The sequence below is a fragment of the Acanthochromis polyacanthus genome, chromosome 17, assembly GCF_021347895.1.
Source record: "Acanthochromis polyacanthus isolate Apoly-LR-REF ecotype Palm Island chromosome 17, KAUST_Apoly_ChrSc, whole genome shotgun sequence".
Taxonomy (NCBI): Eukaryota; Metazoa; Chordata; class Actinopteri; family Pomacentridae; genus Acanthochromis; species Acanthochromis polyacanthus.
This window is the reverse complement of record NC_067129.1, coordinates 61,867-77,622: the sequence shown is the minus strand read 5'-3', so window position 1 is coordinate 77,622 and position 15,756 is coordinate 61,867. Positions and strand designations below refer to the sequence as shown.

Sequence of the window (15,756 nt, the reverse complement as noted above, 5' to 3'; positions counted from 1 at the left end):
CTCCACCTGCTCAGAAAACTGAGGTCCTTTGGGGTGCAGGGAGCACTTCTGAAGACCTTTAATGATTCTGTGGTGGCATCAGCCATCATGTACACTCAAAAAAAGCCCTTTTTGAATGAACTTAAAAAATCATGGAAAGTATTTCCACGATTAAATGTCTTTCTTTCAGCATTAAACAATTTAGTTAGTCCAACGTGATGTATTTAAGTTGTTTCAACTTAACCTTTTTGGGTTGTTTGAACTAATTTACTAGGTTTGGGTCCAACTCAGTTTAGTTGCATTGGGTCAATTGATTCATTAGGGTTCTTGTAACTTGTTTACTATGGTTGGGACTGACTAAATTTAATAGTATTAGACCCACTAATTTGACGGTAGCAAAATTACACCATTATATTAAGTTGATCCAACCCAGGTAAAATAAGTCGGCAAAACACAATTGCTTATTGATTGACCAAAGCCATTTAATCAAATGGAAATACTTTCAATGATTTAATTACATTCATTCAAAGAATACAATTTTAGTTTAAACAGCTTGGTGCCAAGTGGAAAGAAAGATAAAACAAATGGTACACATTTCCATACAATTTTTGTATTTATATTTTTCAAAATATTCACAATGCTTAACTGTAATATAAAATGGAACAATGTTTTACACAAGCAGTTGCTTGCAACAACACAAAAATTGTGCCTTTTTGGGCAAGCTGAAATAAACACCATATCAACTAAATGGTGGGCATTAACAGAAAGGAAACAGGAAAATGCTGCCGTAAAATAGTTTTTCTTCAAGTAGGCAATAAATAATAAATAATAATTAAAAAAAAACAAAAAAAGACAGTATATACTTTAAATGAGACTATAGCAAGATCATGTCTTGCCTTGCTTCTGACCATTGACCTGTTGGGAAATTGGACTATACCTCCAGAGTCTCCTTCCACTTAAATATTTGTCCTTCACATAAAACTAATAATCATCTGAGCTCCAATTCCTGTGAAGGATTCTCCATTACTTCACTAACGGCAAAGGAATGTTTTGAGAGCTTGTACTTTTCTGGATAGTCTGTTTCCATCTAGTTCCATTATGATCTTCTGAAGTGCTTCACAGGTATATTTCAACTCCGGAGGGTAGCTCAGGTTTAGAGCATACACAAGAGCGAGCAACATCGCAACAGCAAAAGGAACATTTCCCAAGTTGTTGAGTACCTCCACCCCTTCCAGAATGATTCCAACATCCTCCGGGTCATCAGAAGGCTTGGCTCCTTCCTGTCGGATGACAAATATTCCAAAGACCGTCTCTGCCATAGCTGTTCCAGAGCTTTCATCACCAGCCTGCCAAAACAATTTAGAAAAGGGCAATAATTTTTCTCTGATATATATTCAAATCCCCCCCCCCCCCCATCCCCCCCCATTACCTTAATTCACATAATCAAAACAAATGACTGACAGCGTTTCCCATAAACAAGTGTCATGACAAATCGAAAGGAGGCTTATTTGATAGGTAGAACTCATGTATGTACCATTTGGCCTTATGAATTGTTCTGTTAATACATCAATTTGTAAATACACACCTTTTTTGTTTACAAATGCAATGCTGTCAGCATGTAGGGAGAATTTAAAAGAAATTTTAAAGACCTTATCTTTCCCAATTTTACTGCTGATTGGAACCCAGATGTAACCATCTATTTCAACTGATCAAAGCCTTATTAAACATAAAAGTTGAATTCACATACCATGTATTCCTTCACCAGCTTCTCTGGCTCTTCATTCAAGTAGACACAAAGACCTTTGAGGACGCATTCTCATCGGATGTCAATGCTGTCCGTCTGAGTAAGCAGATCAGAGAAAATATGAAAAAAAGAAACCCTTCAACATTAGGAACACCATCTCAACCTAACAATTGAGCAGCTTTCACCTAGCTGAGACAACTTTTAACTTTTAAAACAGAACCCTTTTGGAATAATCTAGCATTTTCATGTATGACCTATACAATTTCAAACTGAAACAAGTTCATAACTTTTCTTACGTAAATTTCCCCCTTAATTAAATCTATAATTGTGTACAGTAATTGATATGAGTTATAACTAATAGTAGAGTCATTTTGGGGGGTTTCGTGACCAACCTCTCTGAACCTTTTTTTCTTTATGGATTTGGCATTCTAGACCATTTTGAAGGAAAATTAGCTCCTATATACCTGCCAAAAATGACAGCTAACTTTTTTCCAGCCCAAAATTCAAAATGACCGCCAAAGTCGCTGCCACTGCCTATATCTCAGTAACTAATTGAGCTAGGAGGTTGATGTTGGTGTCTAGACATAGGTTTTTGGGGTCAAGCATTCCAATACTGCCATTGTTTTACTCGTAAAACATGTCCATTACAGCGAAATCCAATATGGGCTCAAGCTATCTTTTCATGTCAATTGTAGTCTGTTAACCCTTTAAGCTTCAGTCAATTCCAGCCGTTTTCAGTACAAAAAATCGCTAATATTCTATTTTTAAATTTAAAAAAATGACGAAAAATACAGGGAATATTGTCGCGCATCGCGAGGTGCATTTCCTTGAAAACGACCGATTCGTGGATTTTATACCGACTTCAGGACATGTTTTGGACAAAATAGTTTCCTGGCTTGTGTTGTCTGGATGTAAAAGGTTGGATTATGGCCGTTTTTTGTGGAATATTTTTTTCTGTGTGTAATAATGAACCCGGAAATGTGAGTCGCGCTGTGTGCGTTGAAGCCGTGTATAGAGAACGGATGGATGAATATTCGTTTTTGTCGGACAAATGTGTTTTTCTCACCCGCTGTGGTAATCACATCTGAAAGTGGTTTATACCGGCGGATTCATGAGAATCTAAGCTTTCCATCGGCGTATAGTGTTTGTATAATCGCGTTTGCAGCCGTCGGACATTCTTTAAATTCCTATGCAAATTAGTAAGTGTACCGCCGGCGGTACACTGAAGTTTAACGGGTTAAACTGATTACATAATCAAGAAATCCAAGATGGCTGCCGGCTGCTATTCTCAAATGCAATGAAATTCATCATATCTGGCTCCAAATGAGCTAAAATGACCTGTGAGGTGTCATTTCTTGCTTTTCTCACCCTGATATGAATCCGTAGTGGCCATTACTGTCCAGATCAACATCAATTTTGAAATGGCCACCGGCCGCCATCTTGGATTACACTACAAATTTGATATCGCCAACAAGTTTTTTTTCCACATCTTGACTGGAACAGTTTACTTAAAAGTCCAACCTTACTTCACTTCATCACCACACCATTTTTTTTCACTTAAGTCCAACTTCAATAGTCTGCGACATCACTATCGCAGCACACAGGCTGCTTGAAAAATGTGGCGCCAAGCTTCCAGCCCCACAGAATGCGATCAGCAATTTGGAAGAGTTCATCATTCGCTACGTCTATGGCGATACCAAAAGCAAGACACCTGGAGAAGCAAGGGTCGCAAAGTGGAGGGCCCAGAAGAAGAAGCGCACTATGCGATTGATGCCAGACTTTGACAGTCTGTATCAGCACCTGCTTCGGGCAAACTATCTAGCATATTTGCAGAAGCATTACCAGCTGCAAAGACACCCTTCACCAATAGGACATGGATGGCATCTGGTCAACAGGTTTTGTCTACCTGTACGATCGACAGAACCCCCACTTCCATTGTCCATGCCAAAACCGCCCAACCCGAACACAGACATCAACAGTGATGAGAGCGACGATGAAGCACAGAGTGACTCTGCTAGTGCGAGTTCATGCAGTGACTACATTGATAGTGACTCATGCAGTGTTAGTGACTCCAGTAGTGATAGTGATGTGACACCTCACAGGTCATTTTAGCTCATTTGGAGCCAGATATGATGAATTTCATTGCATTTGAAAATAGCAGCCGGTGGCCATCTTGGGTTTCTTGATTATGTAATCAGTTTAACAGACTACAATTGACATGAAAAGATAGCTTGAGCCCCAAAACCTCTGTTTTGACTCCAACAACAGCTTTCTAGGCCACATGGTAGTCGAGAAACAAAAAAATGTATATCGGTGGCCATATTGGCGGCCATATTGGATTTCGCTGTAATGGACATGTTTTACGAGTAAAACAATGGCAGTATTGGAATGCTTGACCCCAAAAACCTATGTCTAGACACCAACATCAACCTCCTAGCTCAATTAGTTACTGAGATATAGGCAGTGGCAGCGACTTTGGCGGTCATTTTGAATTTTGGGCTGGAAAAAAGTTAGCTGTCATTTTTGGCAGGTATATAGGAGCTAATTTTCCTTCAAAATGGTCTAGAATGCCAAATCCATAAAGAAAAAAAGGTTCAGAGAGGTTGGTCACGAAACCCCCAAAAATGACTCTACTATAATTTCCAGAACAGTAATTTCCACAATAGTGGAGTTGCAGTACGATAAGAACAGTTTCTTTTCTTTTCCATCATTGTCATACCTGGGTTGTGGGTACCATGATGCTCTTGATTTTTTTCCCTTGAACGCCACCTTTTTTGGCATACGCCTTGAACAGATTTCCAGAGTTTGTATCCAGCTCAGAGAAGAACTTAGACTGCAGATGCAGTGTTGTGATTCTCTTGAATTCGGAACTCACCTACAGTACAATTACAATAAAGAACAATGGTACACAAAACTCAACGCTTATTTTGATGTCAATATCACACTTGATTTGGAAGCTCGGGCCATTCAAGACATGCAAATGCATGACATGCATTTATCTCTCTGTCTTTTCTATGCCATACACAGTCCTGTCAGAGAGACAGGCTCAGCAGAAGGACAGACATCCTTACTTGTGACGTCTCATAAGGAGTTTTCCTGTAATGTAGCAGTGTATTAAATTAATATCAGTTTGTTCCATCACATATTCATTCACTCACCTCGCACACATTGAAGAGAGCTGGCCACCTTGTTTTGAAATCAGCGATCATTGGTGCCTCTCCAACTACCTCTTCCCTTCTGAGGGCAAAGGTCTTGTCCATCATCATTCCGACCTTTTCATCATTATTTCTTTTCTGTACTTCTGACAGGAGGGCCACTCTGACCAGTTCTAGCGTATTTGCTGTTTCACCAGTTGGATTAGCAGGGCAATAATTCACCTCTGCTTTTTTGGCCTTTTAATACCATAGGCAGGACTGCACTTGCCATCCAACCCGGTCTCACAAGGATTCGTGAAACTGTCACGTAAATTAATCTATGGTTTCGTGTGCACCAACACGATTTTCTCATGTTTTTCGTGGTGCACACAACGAAATTCAAACCAATGTATTTCAAACGGAGGATATTTCGTGCCACTCAGAACGTATTTGAAACTACCGCAACTACGGGTTTGATTTTGTTTTCATATCTGAATCTTAATGACACTTGAATAGAACGTTTAATTAATCAAATATTCCTTGTGTGTCATATTTATCCTCGGTCAGATTTAAGTGAGTTAGGGCATTTTGAATGTAAAAGCGTGTGAAAGTCTCTGGTACCTGTCCCACACTGAGATTTTTGCCACCAAAAATAGCCAATTAAAAATCTCGTCCAACTTTGGGAGCTCATATTTTCCAAACTGAGGTACCTAGAAAGCTCCAGTTTGCTAAGTTATCACACAAGTTTGTGTAGGATGGAACCCAGGGGTGTTAGAACACTTCTGTGCAGTATTTCTAGTACTTTTAAGGTCCCAAACTCCACTCGTGAGTAGGTATCTCTTAATTTGTAGCATTTTTATCAAGCCCCCACGGCCTGCAGAGTGTAGGGAAACACCTGGGGATGTCTGTGGGGCACTAGCTACATGCAGAGGCCTTGTTTACCAACTCACAGCTCTCTGGTTGTTAGGATTTGCCCAAGCTTCTGCCATTTTGTCACTTGTCCTCCCTTTTCCTTCCTTTCCTCATTTTTGCCCTTCTGTGTGGTTTGGTTTGTGTGTCTCTGTCTCCCTCTGTCTGTTGGCTTCCTCTTCTGTCTCTCTCCCTGTCGCTCGTCCCTTGGCTCTATCACTTGATTACTGCATTACTCTCAGCTGCTGCAATCGACTCAACCTCATTCACCTGGTCCACTCCTCAGCCATTTAAGTCCTCTGTTTCCCTCTGCATTTGCCGGTTCATTGTTCACCAACCTCACACGCTGCCACAGCTCTGTTTCCCACCTGGACTACGCGTGTTTTTGGGCCCTGGCTTCTTTTTTCCCTTCATGGATTTTCCCCCCTTGGACTCTGCCCTTGGATTACTTCAGTTTACATTTTCTCCTTTGTTTGAGTTCCTCATTTGTGTAAGTACTTCCCCTCGGAATTGTTGTATTTAGTTTAGCAGAGCCATAGCACGAGTTAATTAGGTTTTGCCTTGCTGCCTCATTTCCAGCCACTGTAGTAGTGTTTTGGAGTCCTTAGTGTTTGTTAATTTAGTTTTTTCCCTGCAGTCTTAGTTCTAGTCTCTGTAGTTGTGTCCTTGGAGCTTGTCAAATAAAACCTTTTTCCTTATTACCACCATCTGCCTGTCTGTTGCCTGCACTTGGGTTTGCCACCCCCCCCAAATCGTGACACTGGTATGTCTAGAGGCTGAGAAATAACCACTTAAAGATGCAAAAAACGCTGGCGAGGCTTTTTATAGCCCAAATTCTGAAAATTTCAGACCCCCACAACTCAAACTATTTGAGCTACAGGCCTACAATTTTGCATAGAAAGTACTTTTGTGACTATCTAATGGCATACTAATTTGAAAATGGTGTGGCAACACTTCTGAGGACTATCTGGTCATTTCACCTGGAATGACCCTGTCAATCAATTCATCAGTCATTCTGTGCTTATTTGGGTTTAACATATCGATGTTAGTCTCCCCCAACAAACATAACTTTCTAATTACAGTAAACAGTTTTGTAAACTGCTTTAAATAGCTCCTAATATGGTCAAAGTTTGCATAAAGGCTTTGACTATTTGAATGTATAATTGAAAATTTGTTATCAAACTTGAATTTATTGTTATAGTAATCCTCTGTGTAATACTGGCAATTATTAATAGAAGTCAGAAAAAAGTTCTTTTCTGGTTCAGTGTTGTCATCAATGGTCTGAGAACTATACTGAAAGTCCAGGTGATTGGTTTCTGAAATTGCCCTTAATGTGAGTTCAGATTCAGTCCAAGATGACATGTGAAATGTGCATCATATTACCAGTTCTGGATTATTGTCCTGAGGCTGAGATGATTCAGTCTAGATGTGAGACTTCGGCGTACTGCTGCGTGTGTTGAAGGAAAAGCAATGTCCTCTCAACTTGAAGTTTTTTCTGTTCTATTTCTATGTTTTATACTTGAGTTTTAAGAATAATAGTTGCCTAAGTCTCACCAATGGAGACAGAGATGAGTCTAGGAGTCTGTCTTTAGATTCAGATAAAATGTGTTTATTTGACAAAGTACAGGCAAACACACCGAGAGATACCCTGGGGTATATCTGAAGGTCCCTCTTGATGTCCTGGCTTTTATACTATTTTGATCCAGGTGGTTTCCACGCCCCAGGCCCATCCTTCTTTTACGACAGGCCTCATACTCCTGTCACCATTGTAACACCTGTTTTATTCCTAATGGTGTCTGGACACTTTGGTACTTTCCAAAAATTAATGATTGATGGGCAGTTTCACCAGGAGGAGGTAATCCCTCCTTCTGGGTCCACACCCAACCAATCAAATCACTTTATTGGCTTTCCTGTGCAGACATCAGGTTGCATCAGGGTGTCTCTCAGAGTACAACATCACAGCAACAGAGGCATGTACACACAGGTGCAATCAGCACCATATACTTTATCATGATGAGAGCAAACAAGTACATATGGCTTAATAATGTCCACACATGGCAACAGAGGCATGGACACACAACAGCTGAGTGCTTTTGCCACTACATTCTTTTGCCACTACACGTGGACGGACAATCAGCTCAACTCCGGCATAAGCTCTCTCCTCTTTCTTTTAACAGCATCTGTGTAGTCCTCATAAAGATTTTGGAGCCTTTGAGAAGTTTTGCACGCTGCAGTATAACTCCTCTGTCTTTCCAGCGCAATAGTTTGACGATGATGAGTCTTGGTCGCTCCCCCCGCCATCAGGCTTCCCTGCCCAGTGTGCCCTCTCCACCTCCACCGTGTGCTGCAGTTGGAGCTTCTCGGTCAGAATTTTTCTGACTTTCTCCTCTGTGTCAGCCCAGGTCTCCCATGAGGTTTCTGTCACTTCCTCAAAGATCAAGTTGTTTCTCCTGCTCTGCCCCTCCAGACACTCCATTTTGTCTGTGATAGCGAGCAAACTACTGCAGACTGTGTAAACATCAGTTTGCAGTGTACTGTTGCGCTCAGTTAGCTTAGAGCTTTCATCCTTATGTTTGTCCACTTCACCTTGTTTAAATTGTAGGCTTATTTTGAGTTCTTGAATGTCCTTTGTTATTGCATCTATTTGGGTGTTTGTAGATTCCATTATAATTTTTACGAATCCTTTGAAGTTCTCTTGCTGTTGGTGGAGTAACTCCTTGAACATGTGCCTTTGTTGTTGTAATAATTTGGTGACTTGGTGGAGGCTAACGTACTCCTCTGCCTCCAAGTCCGCATGCTTTGTCTCAGCTTTTGCTGCTTTCAGAGGCATTTTTCTTCCAGTTGATAGGACTTAAGACTTATCTATCTATGTGCTGGAATGCCCAATGGTGGAGAGCATGCAAAGACGCCAGGTCCGTTTCAGTCCCAACACTCACAAGACTCGAAAAAAGATCAAAATTAATAAACAGAAGTCACACTTCTCACGAGACAGCAGGAAAAGATGCTAAATTCCATCTGCCAAGTTTGTTGTCACTATTTTGCTGAGTTGCACAGTCTTAGCTCGTCCAGCAGAGAACCACATGTTGCAGTATCGCACAGTGATGATGTCCACTATGAATGTTTGATTTAAATACAGTTACTGTGATGTACAGTTACAATTCTACAGTCTCATTTAGCAGATGCTTTTGTCCAAAGCGATGTACATCTGAAAGTAGATACGATCTGAACTTCACACAAAGGATGATCAGTCAACGTGACACCTCATCTCTAAGGACAGTGCTCCCAGAATGCAATGCAGGAACCAAATCTGTAGAACGTCTTCCAGAAACCATCCTTTCAGAGGCGCTATTCTACAACTATCTCTGCCAAACTTTTGTGAACTCTCCCTGTGAAATCTTGCTTAGGAACTGCACCTGTAGAACCTCTTTCAAGCACCACTGATGTAGAACCTCTTGTAGGAACTGTACCTGTAGAACTTTTCTGGAAACTGTCACTGTAAAACCTCTTTTAGGAACCATCTCTGTGAGACCACTTGTAGAAACTGTCCCTGTGGAACTTATTTTAGGAACCGTCTCTGTGGAACGTCTGTCTGGAATCGTTCCTGTACAGTAAAACCCAGTGGCGGCTGGTGATAAAATATTTTGGGGGGGTGCACTAGTAGACGGGCATTACAACACAACAAAACAATTACTTGAACATAAATTTTGCTCTCCTCTCCTTCAGGCCAGCAAATTTATCAATGACTTTCTGACTGAAATCTGTCATTTCACAAACAAATCTCTTTTCCATGGAGAGCATGGCCAAGGCATTCAGCCTTTCCTGGGTCATGGTGTTTCTGAGAAAAGGTTTCATACAGAGAAAAAATAGATATGAAATTAATATACTTTTGACACTGTTACCCTCTGTTGCTGCATGGTTTTGGAAAAATGTCTTGCTATTGACTACTGCAATTGTGACATGATTTTTAATATTTTTGAATAATTTTCATTAAACAGATTGTGATTAGATGATCTCTGCAACATGACAATGACATATTTAAATGCCATATTTCCAAACACATTTCTCCTCTAACAAACATTACAACCTCCAATGAAACATAGACGATGAGATTTCTACAACAGAATCTCACCTCTTCTGCAACCCTTTGACGATCCTCTGAACTGAGTGCCTCTTTGCTGTCGGACAGCCACTTCTTTGCTCACCCATGGAATGGAGAGAATTTCTGTGAAGGATAAGAAGTCATAATAATAACCAAAAAGGGGAAAAGAGATCATGTTGAAAAATGTGATGATCATATTACTGACAGGAATACTTATTATCTGATGTTTTCCATGTCCTGTTCAAACTGCTGGATGCTCACTTTTATGTGGACTGCATCTATGTTCTTCTTCTGGAGCTTGGCATAGAGGAGGTCCACATGTGGCATGATGTGGTGAAAAAGTTCCAGAAAGAACTGAAAGTCCTGATGTTCCAGCAGCATGGCCATGGCTCCTGCCTCTCTGATGGTACTGGCATCAAAGTCACCTGAGTCTCTGTTAGGTTCAAACCTGAAGAATGCACAAACAGCTCAGGAAGAAAGGACAGCACTCACGAGCTCTGGTCTTTTACTTGCGCACAAGGAGAGAGATAGAGACTACAGCTCTGCAGTATGCATCACTGCAGCCTCACAAACTCTGGAGAGCCTGCCTCTTTCCTTGTCCTTTTATTTCCTTCTCATACAATCATACGGTACAGAGGAGTCATCATGCGTTAGTCATAAGATTTCAGAACAATACAAAGACAGAACATGTTTTACTTGTATGATCTTATCATAGGAGCGAGTCAGCTCGCTATAGGAACAAGTCAGCTTTGTTCTTTACATTGTTACTTCAGAGAACATGCAGGTCACAACTGATGGTAGTCCTCATTTCTTCATAGTAACTCAATGATAACCTCAAATCAACATAAGCATAATCATTCTAATATAAGTGTAATTCTTCTAACATTTCCCTCCTGTTTATCATTGATGAATGTCAACTTCTCAGAATCACATTATTACAACTCCCTTGTGAGGTTTTCTGTAACATGTTCATGTTTATAACATGAATTTACACCTTTTCATTGATTTCAGAAGAATTTTTTATCATTAGTGCTCTTATTTCATCACTCAACATTACTTTTGACACGGTCCTGCTTATGGTTTTGGTCATGAGTGCATTGAAACATGGGATGATGCAACCAGTCAAAATGAAAAATAAGAATATTACTAGAAGGATTGGAGTTAATATTTTTAACAGAATGTTATACCAACTGCCAGAGGTAAACCATGCCAAGGGGCTCCAGCCTTCCCAGTTCATGCTCTTATCCGCATCCTTGGTCAGTTTGTCCTTCAGATGTTCAAGTTGGTCAACAATGTGAGAGTAGTTAATGTACCATCAGGAATGAACGTGCAACAGTGCTCTCCAATAACCGCACAGAGACCACCCTGGGAGGCCAAAATATAATCCAGACCTGTCCTATTCTGCAGAATCATGGCCCTCATGGCTTTCTTTTCAGGATCATCTCTATGTTGGTGTCCGAGATGAAGAACTGTGTGAGTTCTTCAAGTTCCCAGTGCATGTCATTCATCCTATTTCCCAGATACGCTGTTCCATACGTGGGAAAAAGTGTCATAAGGACACCTCTAGTGTCTGATATTAGTGGTGGAGATCCAGTAGTGTCTGCGATAGAACGCCTTTGACCTCTAGATGTTGTACTTAAAATCGCGGTGACATCTGACTTGGGAATCACAAAAGCTCCAGGCTGTAATTTTACCAAGTAGCAGACACCACACCACCCCTGGGGGAGGTACAGATAGACCTTATGACCGCAAACCCAAACGTGGTCATTCGGGCAGGAATATCCCCCCGCATGTGGAATCATCGTGTTCACGACAGATTCAGATACCCATCCCTTCATCCTGCTACGGATTCCAACCTCGGTAAAGTTAGTTGGTTTTACCCAGCTATCCTCACACTTGGAAATGCTGCAGAGGGGATGGCTCGAAGTACCTTCCACGGGAAAGTAACTCAGACAGTTTACCACGCCTAGGTCCACATCTCCCCCAGCACAGTCTCTCCTGAAACATAAGGATGGTGGGTTCGGATAGCATGCCATTGTGATTCCCTGTAAATTTGTCACATTGGTCTTCATACTGAAATTGTTAGGCATTCTCCAGTGTAGTAAGTTATAATCAGCAACAGTGGTGCAATTTGGTAAAAACTGGGTGAATTGCATAAAGTTAGTGGCCGGAGTTGTAGTCATTGCTGTAAATATGGCCAATACACACATGACTTCATGTAGTGGAACTGGTTGGGGTGTTAAGCATGGATTGGTCAGAGAATGTCGAGGTATGGATGAGCACACATAGCAGTCAGACATATTTAAACTTTTAGCTGTCAAATTTGCCATACGGAACCAAACATTATCACGGTGATCGTCATCAAAGTAGTATCTTTTACTTCTGTGAATGTCATTAACCATAGATACCCATACAAGTGTAGTTAGGAGTATCAAAATCGATACTGTCAGTGTTGGGCCCAACAGGGCCGCCGTCTTGACACATGGAATCATGACCTGGAGGGAGAGGTTACCAGCACTTCACCTCCTTTTATCAGCTAACAGTGTTCTTGTCCTGTCCTTTGTCCAGTGAGTGTGTGGATGTATGTATGAGGATCTTTAGAGTACTCTGCTCCCTAAAAACAGTGAAGATCTGTTGGTTTCTTCACTGACATTGAGACGATTAACCACTAAAAGGTTTAATCCCCTTTGCAGTCAGACTTCCCCTTACCATCACCGGAGTTTTCTCCCAGGAACCTCTGTTTCTTGCAGTGATAGGTGGATCCACGAAGCTCACTCTGCTCTCTTTATGGCTGTGGCCGTCGTCAGCAGCACCTGGTAGGGCCCTTCCCCCCATGGTGAGGACCAGTGTGTTCTCTTAATGGATTCCACTAGCACTCAGTCTCCCACTTGAACCGGTGGGACACCTTCCTGTTGAGGGACAGGTGCATCTGGCATAGCATGTCATTAGCATGTTTTATTTCTCTTGCTTGTAATGTTTCCCTTATATAGTCTGCTAACATGCACTTCTCATCTATATTGCAGTCCTTCCAGGATTTCGCAGGCGTTTTTCGTGAATGTTGCAGCTGAAAATGCCTGAATTCGCGGCAGTTTTTCTAAAAAATTGCGATAAAAGTTGCGATGTTTTAAGCTTATTTGTTGTGATGAAATTACGGGAGACAGTGGCAACTGCTAAAAAGCTGCATTTTTTGCAGCTCGTAGAACATGTTTCAACACTGTAATTGACAATATTTATTCCGAAATTAATTATTTTGCGTTCCAACCCATTTCCACAAAAGCTGGCACACCACGGTGGGACATTAGCAGCAGCCAGATACTGGTTTAACATGAAGTGGTTGGTAGATGTGCAACAAAATGCTAGTTTACTATTTAATGAATCATATTCGGACATATCTGTCAGTGGCTTAAAAAGTTAATTTCACATCCTGGCACACACGTGTTCACAGCTTGTCACGTCAACAAACAAGAACAGCACTGAGAGAGCGCAGTCCTCCACCAAGACAGGCATGTGTTCTGCATGTGTACTTACCAAATCGTGTGACCTAAATATGTAGCCGGCGACAGGAATTGATGGGACTCAGAGACACCCCCACAATTTAATCAGCTGTTCCTTGTATCATTTCCCATTCGTCCACAGTGGTAGATTTGTTGTAGGATCACAATCATGTGATCGTCAGCAGGACGCTGAGGTAGTGTTCACTTGTTGCCATGGTTACCGGTCTGCTATGAATCCTTAACAAATCTGTGGATCCAAACTTTAAGCCGTGTCACTGCTGAAGTCTAATCATTTGGTCCTTGTGTCGTTTCTGACCGACCCTGAAAACTTCATTCAAATCCCTGAGTCTGTTTCTGAGTGATGTTGGTAACAGAGGAAGGATTCACACACGCTGATCGTCACATAACTCCATCGTGTTCTTTGGTGGAATAATTAATCTAATTTACCTTCATTCTTTCAGTGCTCTAATGGATCTGGATGCAACAGTTTCCATCATGGTGATTCATGTGGTCTGTTGTCTGATCATTTCAGCCGTTGTAATATGTTTCGTGTTTTTTTTTAAAAGTGTATTAATTGATGATTTTTTTTCTTTTCTGTATTTCACCACAGTATTTCATGGGTGTAAAACAGTTTCGCTCCGCTTTGGTGAAGAACATCAGTGAATTAATTGTTTATCTTCAGCAGTAATTTTTATTGGTAAATGAGAGACATTAGTATCGCACATGTCTGCATCTTCATAAACAGGAAGTGAATTCGGTGACGTACGTGCATTAGGTTTGCGCTGGGAGCTGCTATGATTGGTGGAACTCACAGGAGGTGGACCAAAATTGCGGGAAAGTTGCGGTGATTGGACAAAATTGCAAGGCCGTGCAAAATTCACGGAGATTGACTGATTTTGCGTGAATTCGCCCGATCACAACATCGCAAATTCCTGGAGGGACTGATATTGGTTTCAGGTTGTTTAAACTGCAGTAACACAAACTGTCTGCCATGTATTATTTTAAATGGTGTTAAACCTGTTTGGTTTGGTGTAATGCATACATACAACTGCACTAATGTAAACATATAATAGACAATCAGACCATGTGTGCCCTGTTTCTTCCATGCCTTTCTTAAGTCTGTTTTTATTGTTCCATTTTTTTTTCCTCTCTTACTAATCCTGCACTTTGTAGATGATAAGCACAGTGGTTCTTTGAGCAAATGTCTAAGTTTTGAGTCATTTGGCCTATCACTTGATTTACAAAATGAGTGGCATTTCTGATGATTTTAGCAATACCGTGTGTTGGTATTATTTGTTTGCATAAATTAACACGTTAAGACATATGCAGGCACGTTTATATATTAATATAATAATACATTTATACTTTATTACATCTCTGCTTTATCAACATGAAATTTTATTTTAGCTTGATCTGTTGAACTGTGTGATAATTGTTCCTGTGGTCTTTATGCTGCATACAGAGTGAAGTGTTTGAAATGTACCAAGCTGAGCTGCCATTAGAAACACCGGGTTCTCATCTTGTGCTGGGAAATTTTGTGGTATAAACTAACAGCAAAAATACAGTCTTTGTCTTACAGAAATAATTTCCTGACACACTTCATAAAAGCTCGTCATTAAAAAATCCCAAATCTCTAAACATATGAACAACTAGAAATTAGATTCCGGTTTAACTGAGTCCATTGCAGGTTTCTATGATCATTCTTACAAAGCATACCAGACCATAAAGTCATTTCTGTGATCCTGCTTGCATCTGAAATCCTTAACTCAAATTACAGGTAAGAAACAAGAGAAGCACATGTGGGGCAGATGTTCTGAATTCAGTTTATGTTTCTTACTGCTTTTTGAAAGAAATTTTTTTCCGCCCTTTTTTTAAATTAAAAAACAAAAACACAATAACATAATTTTTTAGCATCTAAAACCAGACTTTATATTAAGTGCAGTTGTGTCGGAAGACAAACTGTCTACGTTTTAAATCTAAAGCTGCCCACACATAATAGGAGTTACATTATCAAGTTATTGCAGCTCGTATTCAGTATAAAAGCTGAGTTAATTTAACCAAATGAAAACAATGTTGTGATAAATAAATTGTAATAAAAACATTTTTACAGTTGATCTAGGAGGTCAAACCTCCACTGACATTTCATCTCTGCAACACAGAAGAGCATTTCTTCATGAGGCCCGGAAGAAATGATAAATCCTTTGTGTATCTTTTTTTTAAAACTGGAAGGACAGATATAATTCTACATCAGTGGATACATGTACTGCTGCTATAACTGCCTGTATATGAAGCAGGTTTGTTTTCTAAACATAATCTGGAATCCAACTTCTACAGTAGTTGGTTGACCCTAAAAATGACATCATTTGTCTCTTTCTCTTGTTGTTTGGACAATCTTTG

At 40.5% G+C, this 15,756-nt stretch overlaps 1 long non-coding RNA gene across 1 annotated transcript; it reads right to left on the bottom strand.

Moving 5' to 3' along the window:
• Positions 1–569: 569 nt before the first annotated feature.
• On the bottom strand, positions 570–4,598 carry LOC127530522 (uncharacterized). The gene is made up of 3 exons (XR_007937101.1): positions 4,443–4,598; positions 1,727–1,819; positions 570–1,325 (listed from the first exon to the last, which is right to left on the bottom strand). It is a non-coding gene; the product is annotated as an uncharacterized LOC127530522 (long non-coding RNA).
• Positions 4,599–15,756: the final 11,158 nt, after the last annotated feature.